The sequence below is a fragment of the Lagenorhynchus albirostris genome, chromosome 3, assembly GCF_949774975.1.
Source record: "Lagenorhynchus albirostris chromosome 3, mLagAlb1.1, whole genome shotgun sequence".
NCBI classification, from domain to species: Eukaryota; Metazoa; Chordata; class Mammalia; order Artiodactyla; family Delphinidae; genus Lagenorhynchus; species Lagenorhynchus albirostris.
The window spans coordinates 146,481,598-146,495,960 of record NC_083097.1 but is presented as its reverse complement, the minus strand read 5'-3'; the positions used below and the strand labels follow the sequence as shown (position 1 = coordinate 146,495,960).

Genomic DNA, 14,363 nt, shown 5'->3' with positions numbered 1-14,363 from the left:
TATCATACAGATGTTTCCTTTTGTAGAGGCAATTATTTTCAATAGCAATTCAAAATGGTAACTACAATCTTTCATCAGCAAGTATGTTGCCACATTGATCTAATAGAAATGCCCATATTTTAAAAGCTTTCTTGAGAAGTAAAGGTAAGTTTCAGTGATGAGTACTGAAGAATCCAGATTGTCAGTTTGGGTTTAGCTGTACATATAATACTGTATCTGGAAATATTTTTTTTTTAACGTACACAGATGATGTAATGTCTAAAAACTAGGAAATGATATTGAAGGATAATACTTGGTTAATGAATGAGTCAACTGACATATAATCTTGCTGGGTGTAAAGCTTATTGAAATATACATGTACATCTACGTTCATATTTTTAAAAGCCCAAAGACACACTGTAGCTTTAAATGTCACTCTCTTTTTTTTCTTTTTAAGCAGCAAGGGAAGCAAGCTGACAATTATTAGACATTTAGACTAATTAGGAATAAACACTCACAATTATCACAATGTGTTACTGAAAACCCAGATATTTCTTGGTTTGATCACAACAGCTTACGCTGAAGAAAAACTATTAATTACTGACAGACAGTGAGCTTACAAGTGAGCTGCATCTTAAAAACCTCTTTTAAAATACAATTGCTAAATGCCTTACAGTGCTGTAATGTGAGACAGGTTCAAATCTTATTACTTCACTGAAATTAAAACCTAAGTTTTAATACTGTTCAAGTCGAACAATGATTCCACACTTTATTGCTTTTGAAATCCCTTGATGATCATAGGAAAAAATGCCCCCGAGAAAAAAGACTGTTTTCGATAAACAGAAAATACAGTTTGCACTCTTAGCCTCTTTGTCATCACAAAAAAAGGATTTAATGCCAATTCTTTAAAAAAAGACTTTTTCCCCCCACAAAATGTGCACCTTGTGTGCCATTTGTAAAATCAGTTCACTTTTTTTTATTTATTACTGCAGCGCGGCAAGGCAATAAAGAAGCTACCGATAGCTAATAAATTACGTGCCTTTTAAAACAATTCTCTTGCTACAAAAACATGTAACTACAAAGGTTTACATTTACATGGTACATCACATGAAATGTCTGTATTTGTGTTCTATTAACCATTTTGGCAAATTGTGGACTTTTAACCAAATAAGTGATAGAAAAAACATAGTGATTCACAAATGTCGACGTGATATAAAAGCCTTTCTAGTAAACTACTCTTTTGCTGTTTGCACTTCTAAAAATCCTCCAAAATTTATTTTAAAATATGTTTTGATAAACTATTTTATGCATCAAAAAGGTATTCAAAGATGCTCTAGTCAAGGTTAATTTAAACTTTACTCAGTGAATACAGAGACCTACGAAAATACCCTTTTCCTGCCTAATTTATGTTCCTAGTATCAATCAGTCTTAAAAATCATAGCTCCTAGGAGTTACTTGAGGACAAGTTATAAAAGGCAAGATCACTGGATGTAAGGCAAAAATGCCCTCAATCTGTTCCTTAATATATTTTCTTAAAAAAGATACAGAAACTTGGTTATTTTTTTAAGAAATACATCAAACAAACATGTCTTGCTAAGTAATAATCTTTCTTTTAAGAGAATATTTTCTTCACGTATCCAAAAGAACTGCCGAAAAACCTTACTTTATGAAAGTAAGCTGTTTGTTTTTCTGGTTGGTTTATGTACAAATGAATTTTGAACCGTCTGTACTCTAATTTCAGGGTTAAACTGTTAAATTAATCAGGGTATTTGCTTAATGCTCTCACCCTCTAATCACATGATGAGCATGTATTTATGAGGTAGTGTATTGTCTTTTATTATTAATTTCCTCCATTTCCTGTAATAGCTATTATAGCTGTGGCTTTTTTTGTTTGTTTTATACCTACAAAATTTCAACTTTGTTCAATTATGTATGATGAACACTGCTTCAATTTTCAAAGCACAAACAACTTTGATTCATTTCATATTTACTTCAAGATGACGGTCCACCATACAAATGAATAAAAATTCTATATTCTCTAGCATTCCATTTCTCCATTTAGATCTACTTTTTCTCCCTTTCTTTTGAAACCAGCTTGATTATGATGATTAACAATTAGGAATTCATGGAAGATATGTTTTTTGAAAAGTTCAACGAAATAATTTTATTTCATTTTCACAGACTTTTTAGAGGGGAATCATTACCACCATAAATAACTAATGTTCTATAAACCACACATCTTTACATGCAGAGAACCCAGGTATATTTCCTTATCTTCTGTTTCTTTTTAATAGTATCACTCACGTTTATTGAAATTATGACCTTTCCCCACACTGTAGCTGATTTAAAATATAAATTCTTAATTAGCAACCAAGAAAAATAGCTGACAAAACATGAACTTTCTCTACGGCCCTCTTCTCTCCCTCCTATATCTCACTGACAAAATTTTAGTTTAAATCTTTAGTTACTTGAATTATCCCTTTTGGCTGGGAAAGAGCTCATTCAATGTACTGTCTCCCTTAGATCACTAAGATTGTGCGTTCAAAGCAGGTAGGGCAGGTATCATGAACTCCATTTTTTTTTAGATGGGGTTTAGAAGACGGCTCAAGAAGGCTACACAGTGAAATGGCTTGTTCTCCAACTTCCTACTCAACAGTTTCCACTAACTGACAACACTGCTTCCTAGCTACTAGGAAAAAATATGTTTTCATGGATATTTACCATAGAAAATCCAAATTAAACTTTCTACTGGGCGCTATGTTATTCAATGCACGGAAAACAACCTTGCCTTATATCTGGCACCTATCTGACAGAGCAGGAGTGGTGGGTGGTTCTTGGTGCCAACTGAGAGGGGTAGAGGAATTCATTTGCTTTACTAATTACCATCCCATCAGGGATGGAACATTTACACTGTCACCAATTTGTTAAACAGTCTGAAGTGTACTGATACTTAGATTTCTTGGTCTTGTTTTGCAATCTTGAATAGGAAAGTGGAAAACACAGAGCTGGACTCTTCTGGTCTGGGAATCCTTCCTGGACTTTCCCAAGATTACATTAGGTGTTCTCCTATACGTTCCCACTGTTGTTCTGCATATCAAATATGGGCCTTATCATATCAAACAATGATGCCTGTCAGCTCTGTGTTCTCCACCTGTCTATGATGGCAGGACTATCTCTCTTTATAATAATAGTCAATATTATGGCCCATTGTTTAGTGCATAGTAGGCAATTACATGTATTTGTAATGTCTACATGTTTTTTCCAACACCACCAAGCAGTTCTCAGGGGACACTACTTGGATGTCTCACATCCAATTAAGGGCTCTGTCACACAAGACTGCTCCTAATTTTCAAACACCAATTGAAAGTCCAATAAAAAAGGAAGTAAGAAAGTCCAGGTTGTCACCTGTGCTTCTGACCAACTAGCTACAGATCGAAGATCCAGGGACTTCTTCCTTGGGTTTGATTAATTTGCTAGAGTGGCTCATAGAACTCAAAGAAACACTTTATTTACTAGATTACTGGTATATTATGAAAGGATGTAACTCAGGAACATCCAGATGGAAGAGATGCTTAGAGCAAGGTATGTGGGAAGGGGTGCAGATCCTTTTCTAATTTACAATCCTTAAAAACGGAACATTAGGGGGTTCCAATCCACTGTCTCCTAATAAAACACTGCTCTAATTAACAACACCTACTTCAAAAAAATGACTAGAATCAGAATAAAATTTCTGTTTTTGTCACCATGAAATCTGACCATCTCACCCTACCTAACCCATATTCAATCAACAGCGACAGATATACGATACGTATCTTATACCTAGGATATTGCCTCTGTCCTCAAGAAACTCAAACTTTGTTAAGAAAACAAGGACATAGAGCAGAACACTTAAGGAGCAAGACTGGGAATCAGTTAGTCATTTAGTGAATTTAGAGTTAGATTTAAAGGCCAAATCTTGTGCATGCCCCTTCCTACCACTGTGTTCTTAGTCAAGTTACGTTATGGCAGAACTGGGGTTAAGAACACCTTTATCACAAGATTATTTTGAGGCCTACAAGATACAATGTATGTAAAAGCTTATTATTATAGTGCATCATGGCATATAATAAACAATAAACGAGTGCTAGCATTGCCATTATCATTATTATTTAACTAAGTTTTAATGAATATGATCCAGGTATTAAGAACTGTAAGAGTGCCTACTGGAATAGAACACTGAAGGATGGAGATTGCTGTGGGGTAAGCGGGGGGAATGGGGAGAAGAAAAAAGAGAACAATGTAATCCAAGATAAAGATGGCGAGAGTCAGCTTGATAGAGGGGGTCTGTGAAAACTAAAATTGGCTAGTAGGTGGAGCTAGATTCTGGAGGACCTTAGAAGCTGAGGGCTGTTGGCTAGATGAAGGCAAGAGAGAGGTCTCTGAAGTGGGAAGGGCCCTATGATAAAAGTGGTGTTTAAGATTTGTCTGACTACAGTGTGTGTGATGGACCACAGCCAGAGAGGTCAAGCTTTTATTTTTCTTGAACCCTTTGTTGTCTCTGACATCATGTGTTTCCTCTTCTTGATATTTTTACCTTCATGGACACAGTATTCTTGGGCTTCTCACTTTTCAATTCTTTATTTTCCGTTAGAAAATTTATTTTCCACATCTTTGAGCTGAGAGTGCCCTTCATCCTTATATACCCAGTTCCTTGGGGGAGGTTCATCTGCTCACAAGGTATCAATTAAATATGTACCCCCCCAAAACTCTAAATCCATAGTTCCAAAAGTAAGTACTGAATGTGGAAAAGAAATTCCTCTCTACCTCATCTGTATTACTAAAGAAAAGTAGTTAGGGTTGGGAATTGAAAAGAAAGGCCAAGGTGGCAAAACTGTGACAATTTTGGCCCTATTTCCTTGAACAAGAGGAAAGTCTGAGGTAGGCCAGGAAGGAGATTACTGCCTCTGTTAATTATATAAGAACACAGCATATCAGCTAAAGTCTCATTTGGTTCTTTACTGTCTCTGATTATGACTCCAGTGACTTAGCCTCCAGCGATGACCATTAACCTCAGAAGGTTAGAGATGGAGCCCAGAAATTTCTATCTTTCCTTAAGTAGTTGAGAATCTTTCATTCATGGACTTATCGACCTATTTGTATTTTCATTTTGTGGCACTCCCTGGAAAAATAAGCCCCATAAAATTTCATTATCCACCAAAGAAAGCAGAACTTCTTATTTACCCTGAACTTAATGTAGGGCTAAGGGTACTCTTGAATTTAAATATTTACAAAATTTTCAAGTTCTACCAATATTGATTAAAAAAGCCAAAAACCTGATCTTTTCTCTTAAGTGTTTAACTTTCTAGGCTGAAGAGGCCTAATACTTTCATACTGTTGATTTCTACAGTGTATATGTGAGCTGCGCTCTACAAAAAGTGAAATATAAATAGAGGTTATGTCTACTGACTGTGCTTTTAAATCATTTGAATTATTGCATCTCTGGGGTCTGTTTTGTACAGACCACATTTTTGGGTAGTGATAAAGGTCAAAAAACATGTAACAACATCGCCATTCAATTCTGATTACCATCTTAAAAGGCTACTAGAGGGCTTAATGTTGACAGGCGGAAAGCTCAAGGAAAAAACAAATTAGCTGTTTTAAGTTTTTAGAAACAGGCTACAAGTGTTCCTTTTCTTTCTTTTTAAGTAAAAGCATTTTTTAAAAAACTTAAAAAAAGCAGAAGCAGAGGACCAAGTGCCAACAGTACTTCTCAATGACTAGAGATGAAGAGTACTCACCTGCAGCTAAATAAATTGTACCATCCCTGATTCCTTATGCTGAGGCCCTCTATCACATATTCTCTTTGACATGACATTTTTTTTTTTTTTTGCGGTACGTGGGCCTCTCACTCTTGTGGCCTCTCCCGTTGCGGAGCACAGGCTCCGGACGCGCAAGCTCAGCGGCCATGGCTCACGGGCCCAGCCGCTCCGCGGCACGTGGGATTCTCCCAGACCGGGGCACGAACCCGTGTCCCCTGCATCGGCAGGCGGACTCTCAACCACTGCGCCACCAGGGAAGCCCACATGACAACATTTTTGAAGAACAGTGTAGAAGAGCTAGAGAAACTAGAGCTCAAATCCCCAGTCTCAAGTGTGACCCTAAACAACTTTCTCAACTTCTTTAAGAATCAATTTCTTCATTCACAAAATGAAGGTAATAATACTTACCTTGTAAGGCTGTAGAGAGAGAGGATTAGCAATAATTTGGACAAAATGCCTAGCACGGTATCTGGTGCACAATAGGTACTCTATAAATACTATTTCTAGTGAGGACATCAGTTGCATATTAGAAAACAGTTAAGCTTATAAAGAATTAGGAATTTTCATTAAAAGGTACAATGTTTTTCTTTTTTTTTAATGAGAAGGGGTAAGTAAACAATCATTTACATTCAATCATTACGTATCTTGTTGTTAATGTATCATATGACGGTCAACTATCTGTTTAGGCAATTCAAATACTGATGTCTGAGAGTAAGTAATTGGGAAGGGAGAAAAACATTTTAATTATACAACACATAACACACTGTACCTAAATTAAAAAGCAACTATGTCTTGAGAATTAAATAGGAATATCCTAAAAGCACAAGTTTTTAAAAGAGTGGTATGGATTCCTAGCTTACTGTGAAAAATTCCCAGTCACTTTTGAAGCTTTTTAAAAACTCCAAAATGGCTGACAGTAAGTAAAGAGAATATAAAAGCAGATGGTTCGGATAGTCTGAATACAAAAAAGCAGGTGCTTAGCAAAACAGAAGCATTTGCCAGTCTGCCAGCGCTGCTGGCTCCTGCTTCCACATCCTGCTTGCGTCCTCCCCACATCTGCTCACTGGTGCCCATGTGATACATTCAATTGGCTCAGAGGATGAAGAGCAACAACCTGCAAATCCAGAGACTACTGAGATCTGTTGTTTAAAAATGCAATTTCCTTTTCTTTGCAGGTTCCTCTATTTTAAACTCAGAGAGGTGGAAAAATTATCTTTCTTCAAGATAAAGACACATTCCTTAGATTTAAGAAAATTCTTTTAACAACAGCACAATAAAAGGATATTAAAACTTGGCTTATGGAACACATTAATACAGATGTATGCAATCTAACCCAAATCTTAAACCATGTTTGCAGACTATACTCTCTACTGCCCAAGTACAGTAAAAGAAGAAACTTAAATTAGCTTCTAAATAAGTTAATTAATAATAAATTAGCTTCTGAGCAATCACAGTGTCTCTTTATCACATGCAGAACCAAAATACACATTATTTTTCACAAAATATCACTTTTGTTTTGCCTTGAACAAACTAAGCTAGGAACTTCAAAGGATAATATAACTTAGAAGAAGGCTAAAAATACAGTAAGTTAAAAAAAATAAAATGAACTGTCATATGGTGAGAGGAGCCAGACAGGAAATAGAGTTCAGATTCCCTTAACGGTGTGATGTGGGGTTTTGAAAAAAACAAAACAAAACAAAAACCCAAACTATGTAATTACTTGGCACTTCAATGGACACCTGTGAAAAATATCACAACTTAGACATCAATAAAGAGGAGTAAAATATCCAGGGTATCTCCAAAAGGGGTCAGGGATGCTGGAAATGGATGTTGGTAGGTATCAAACTAGGAAAGAGCCCTTGTAGAGAGGCGAGGGAAGTTGAGGGTGATTTTATGGAATTGGTAAAGGCAGCATGTCAAGTCAGATGGCTTGCACATGCTAGTTACAGAACCCATGGTCAGGTTTACTTTGCTAACAGCCTCCTAGTTGGTTACTCTAGTTTTTATCCCACCACTGGTGGGTACTAAAGTTCCAGGGACAGAGATGATGACAATGATGATGAAGATAATACGAGCAACTGTCACTTACTGAGTGCTTAATATTTGCTAGGGACTCTGCCAAGTACTTTATATGCTTTATCTCATTTAATCAATATGATAACTCAATGAAGCTGGTAGGCGTTAATATCATAATTTTACCACTAAAGAAACTGAGGCTCAAAGAAGTGATGTGTCTATGGAGTCAGACAGTTTGTATGTGACAGAGGTGGGATCTGAACCCAAGTAAGAATAATGCCAAAGACCACACTCTTAACCAATTATTTTTTATATATGATCATGAAATGCTCTAAAAATATATAGTTACATAATACCAAATAGTATTAAACTATAGAACTCTTTACAAAGCACACATGAGAGCCTCAAACATGGCTTCATATTCATTTATGTTATCATAAAATCACATTCTTTAAGTGGGTTTTTCCATATAATATTGAATTTATGACTATTTATTGGGTAGAGTAGTTTATTACCTGATATTAACTTTTTTTACTTTTCTTTAGCTGCTCAGAAAAGATGAATGGATCGTAATTTCACTTGCTCTTCCCTATTTTTCTTAATCATTAACACAAAATAATAGCAAATATTTACTGAAATATATATGTCAGTCATTGTGTTAAAACAGGGTTCTCAACCTCAGCACTACTGATGTTTTTGTTGTGTGGGGCTGTCCTGGGCATTGTAAAATGTTGAGCCGCATCTCTGGCCTCTATTCACTAGATGCAAGTAGCACCCCTCCCCCAAATTGTGACAACCAAAAATGTCTTTAACATTGTCAAATGTCCTCTGGAAGATAAAATCACCCCTGGGAAGAACCACTGTGCTAATAAGCACTTTACAGACATTTACTAATTTAACGCTTCCATCTACCATGAGGTAGGTACTTCTACAACTATTCTAGTTTTATAATGAGGAAATTGAGATGGAGGGATTAGGTGTATTTGAGGCAAAAGAACAAATAAGTGGTAGAGTTAGGGTTTAAATTTAAGCAATGTGACTCTAGAACCTGTTCTCCTACCCCAGTACACTATGCTACTTCTCTAGCAAAATAAATTAGCTTTCTCAGGCCTAAAGAATTGTAAGAATTTTTTTCCCTGGTTTAACTTACTACTATTACCTGGGAAAACATCTAAATGGGGAACATAAAACAAGGCTCGCACAGCTCCAATTTCCTCAGCTGGCTCTTCTTAAAGTGGCATAATTTAGAAGAAGTTCTTAACTTTGCGGTAGGGGGCATGAACTCCTTTATGAATCTATTAAAGACACCGACCATCTCCCAGGAAAATGTACATGTATAAAATTTTACATACTTTTTCTTTTTAGTGTTAGAGGATTTTACACGTAGAACCTGAGTTTAATTCCTGTCCCAAAACTCACTGGCTGTACGACCTGGATGAAGTTATTTAACCATGCTGCTCCCCGGATTTCCCCTGTAAAATGAGGAAAAGCTCACTCACCCTACATGATTGTTGTGAGGCTTAAATCGATTACATGCGTGAAGCGCCTAGCAGCATACTGGCACCTAGAAGCTACACAATAAATGGCATTCCTCCTCTTGATGATTCTATTTTCTTGTTCTGCTCTCTCTGTCAAAGAAAGCCTCATCTACTTTTCAATATGCTCTAGACTTTTGGGGGCATAGTGCTCATCATCTATGTCTTCCTTCGATTATTTTATGCGCGTCATACAAATCTGGTCTTCAGCCTTATTTGTTATTACTACTTTTCCACCTCACCCTAATGCCCAAGGTAAAAGGGAAGAAAGAGAAGGAAATCTCCTTGGATGCATTTCCTTTCCAATGTTAGAGGTAGAATCTCATGAGATTGTTGCAAGGAATAAGGGAAATCTTTGTGAAATGTTTGGCATTGCATATTATAGGTGACTGATAAATGTTTATTCTTCCTCATGGGGCTATTAGACACAATATGGGGGCTTCTCTGAAATGTCCTTTGAGTACTTAAAAATCTACCTTAGTAATTAAAGTAATGCTTTCCCCTACTTTTTTTGTGTTAGTTTTTTAAGGAAAGGTAAGGCATTATGCAGCCTAGAAACACTATTTCTAGGGAATGAAGTATAGAGCCCACCATGCGGCTTTCAGAAGAATAAATATGACATGTACTCGGAGCCCATCCCATTTACAATTGCATTACTGTCATGGGCAACTTCTGGTGTGAGACTTCCTAAAGTTGTATAATTGGTTCTTTCATGTTATTTTATCCAATCTTTCTCCATCACTCTGATAAAAAAGGCCATTTCTTTATTTTTGGTAGTATCAAAACATATAGAAATCCCCAAAAGGGCTGCTGAAAAAGTTTGGAGGGCCAAGGAACAGAGGAATCCTGGACAGAAATAAGGGCAAGTCAACTTCTGAGGTGTTCAGGATATGAGTTTGTCCCTAGGAATTTATACCAAAGAGAAGTTTCAGCTCCTCTTCTGCTTTTCATTAGAGAGAGACAAAGGACTCTGGCTTAGGACAAAGTAAAAAGAAATACAGATTTTATTTTAAAGCACAGATGGCCTAAGAGAGTATTATAGCTTGGAGACAGAGGATGGTAAGATGCTAGCTTACCCAGCCCAGGATGCTGGCTGAATCCAGAATATAATGCCAGGAAAAATGACCCCCAAAGGAAACCTGCTTGAGGCTTCTGATGAGAAAGAAAGCCTCAGGTTTCTTAAGAGCCATTGCTAAGGTTACTAAGAAATCTGGCTTGACTTTTCTTCACATGCTATAGAAGCCCTGGCATTTAATGTCCAGTCTTCACAGTATATGCTAAAGCACCTCTTGATAAAACAATAGCCCTTCTGATTCAATATCATGCAAGCATCACGCAAATCATTTAATAGTGTATTTAATCACAGAAAAAGTCAAGTGAAACATGAAATGTTCTCCCAAACGGGCCACTTCTCCATCTAAGCCTGGAGCCAAAATCCATCACAGGTGAGAATACTCAAGAGAAGTAATAATATAAAAATCATGTGTCCTTCCCATTCTCAGTTTCTATGAACCAACGCAGAGCACTCCATGGTCTGTGACATCCAAAAAAGATGATGACAAAGGAAACTACAAATTATCCTCACAGTAAGTGATAACGTCATTTCAAAGTGAAGCAAAACACAGAAAGGGATTTCACAGAGAGTCAAACACTCAGAAAAGGTCCTCCAAATCTGATCTATGCTGTGTTGTGGCAGGCAGATACTCTAAAGGACAAAACGCCGTTAACAAAACATATAATGAACTCTTATGGCCGTTGGGGGAGAGGCTGAGGGCACCATCTGCAGGTACCAGTAAGTGAAAGAGGCTGAGATGGCTAAAAGGCAACACACAGTTTGTATCTTTTTCCCTCTAGGATTAAGAAACAGCCCCCAAAATTACTTTTTTGCAATACATGAATGATCAATCACTCCTCTTACCTATTAAAAGCCTTCAAAGGCACACTTCCCTACAGGATAAAACCTTCTTTCCTTAACTTGCTGTGGAGCACTCTTCCTAATATGGCCCTTCGCAACTATGGTAATAACCTTTCCCCTAACTTCGATTACTTAGTGTGGAATTTTACCCCACCAAGCCCCGTGACATGGGCTGATCATGTCGTGCTTTCATACCTCCATAGCTTTGTATACACTGTTGCCTCGGTTGGGAACAGTCATCCTTCCCTTTTCAACCTGGCAAAATCATCTCCATCTTTAAGAGCCAGTTCAAATGTAATTTCTCATGGGATGCTTCTCTTGACTTCTTTCACATGGCACTTCATAAACTTCCTTTGTTACACTGTGTTGTCAATTATTTGTTTGTCCATCTCTTTTTTCCACTAGTCTGTGAGCTCTAAGCATAGTGACTGGAACATAGCAGATATTCAATAAATGTTTACTGAAGGAATGAAGAAACTAGTCCAGCAAGGGACATTACCTTGGAAAGGTAATTTGCTTCTCCGGGCCTTAAACTGCTGTTTGTAAAATTAGGAAATGGCAAAAAAATGTTTTAAAGATATGAAACCATTTCCTCAAATAAGAGCTTACCTGGAAGACTAACATGAGAGACAGATTAAAGCAGAGTGCTATTTCATGGAAGGGGAATGTGACTTGCCAAGCTCCTCTTCCCATTGCTGGAAACTTTGCACAAAGCAAGATGGAAAACTTGTGGACTACACATTTTATGTTTTCTTCCAGTTTTAATATTCTATGATTCTATGATGTTATTCAGTTTTTCAAAGCAGCACATACAAAGATTATTAAGTAGAAAAATTCCATTGTTCTACTGTCCTTTAGGAACAAAAAACTCAATTTGGAACCGTATTTTCCCATAGTGAATTATCTGGACTCACTGACTGTGCTACAAAACTCAGTAATTATGGAGCCATTTACCCTACTAGCTTACTAGATAAAATCAGGTTGTTTGCGACGATCATTCAGTTTAAACACAAAATGTTGCAATTGATCAAATAAATTTAAAAAATAAAAAATAAACTGTTTAATAGTCTTTTGAGAAACCAGGCCTTTATTACTCACGCCTGGAAAGAAAAGGTAAACATCTATAAAAATCTGTCATGTGCCTTTGTAGTTAAGAGCTCTAGGTCTGAAACACTGCTGTATGATTCATTAGCTATCAGTGACGGTCATTTATTGAGCCTTAATTTCCTCATCTCTAAAACTGGTATAATACTTGCTTCACATAGTTGTTAGAAGGACCAAAGTAAATAAAGTATCTAGCATACTGACTGGCACATGGCAGGCCTCTAAAAACAGCCTACATTTCATTCCCTAATGAATACTAATAAACTAAAGAAGACAAGCTTTTCTAGAGTTCTAAGAAACAAAGTCACTTATTTGGTCACAGGTAACACTCGGTACCACCCATCTTACCACTGGCAATTTATTAATATGAAAAGACTATGACTGAATCTACCCAAAATTTGCATTATAACTGAAAAAGCAAATTCAAAGTAATTCCATATTCATGATGGGCATAAAACATTATCCTTTCTATAAAGGGCAGGTAAAACATTTGGTTCAGACTCCACCAAGAGCGATCATGGTCTGGATTCCAAGCTCACCACACAACAAGAGCATACATTTACTAGACATTCACCTAGTGACATAGTGCTGTATAGCTGGCCTCTAACAATATTTTTTCCTCAATTACAGTCTGAACAATTGAAACTACTTTTTAACAGAAAATTATATGAAAAAAGAGATCAGTCTTGCTTTCAAGAATCACCTATTACCTTAAAAGAGAGTCTCTACAAACATTCTAATAGAGATATAGAGCACAGAAACCAAAACGAGCAGCTCTATTATCATTAAAAACCAGAAGCAAACTAATGGCCATATCATGGAGGAATTTAACACCTCTATTTCCAATATCAATATATAAGGAAGAATCTGCACTAATGATGACCTTGTATATTGGAAACAATTTACAACCTTTTGATATTTCACCAATAAATTTGAATTTTTTAGTCTTGATTTTATTCCAAAGCAATATATACTATACATTTTTACACAATATATACTAAATAGAAAAGAAACTAAAGAGTTAGCAATAAATGGAAGTATATAAAATGCAGGATGAATATGCCAACTATTTATGATGCAGGTATTATTCAGCATTAGGTCTTCATTCATAATTTTTAAAATGAATTCTTGAATTAAGCGCACAACCTTTAAAAAATTGGGTGACTGGATTCAGGGTTGGCAGTAGCAAAAGTTAAAATAGATATTCCTGCAAATTAGTCCTGCAAAATAATTATTTTGATTTTAGTCTTCTCTAAATTAATTTAACCAATTCTCCAGTTTAGGCTTTTTGCTAGATCAAAGTATAAATCTTTGCACTTTTTGGCTTCAAACACAACCTTCCTTAGTTGAACTCCTATGTCTGAATATTTCTTTTCACTGGGAAGGGATCTTGTCTTGGGCTTCATTTAGGAAACCATCAATAAAAGGGCCTCTCTGATACATTCATTTTCAGTAAGTGAGTGCTCCAGTAGAGGAAGCAGGAGGGAAAGCAAAGAAACACTTCTGGGGAACTTTGCCAATATTTCTTAAATGAATGATAGGAGGAAGAATCAGGTGGAGATGAGCAAGGACAGCCTGTCATGGGAAGGGAATGGCATGAAAGCTGTCCTAATACAATCAAGTAGCCAACAATAATTTCTGCTTTTCATTCATTCATTCAATTTTATGAAACGAGACTGGGAGAGAAGGTAGGGGGAAGACACAGGTTGTGAGGAATATTCTGGACTTGGAATTGGTTTTCATATCTTCATGATACATGAATGCAACTTCCACAGTAAGGTAAGGGCATAATGAAGAGGTTCTTGGGTACAGAGCAAATGCCTGCCTCAAAATATTCAGGAATTTTTTTTAATTGGGTATAATTTACATACTATAAAATATACCCTTTTCAAAAACATACAGTTTTATGAGTTTTGACAAATGCAATAGTTGTGTAACTGCCACCACAATCAAGATATATATATATAATATATCAGTATATCTATATCAATCACTTCCATCACTCCAAAAAATTCC

General features: G+C 36.4%; 1 protein-coding gene across 1 annotated transcript in view; it reads right to left on the bottom strand.

The window, feature by feature from the left end:
• RANBP17 (RAN binding protein 17) overlaps positions 1-14,363 on the bottom strand; it is a 316,339-nt gene that overhangs the window by 110,237 nt on the left and 191,739 nt on the right. The gene's annotated exons all lie outside the window — the stretch shown is intronic.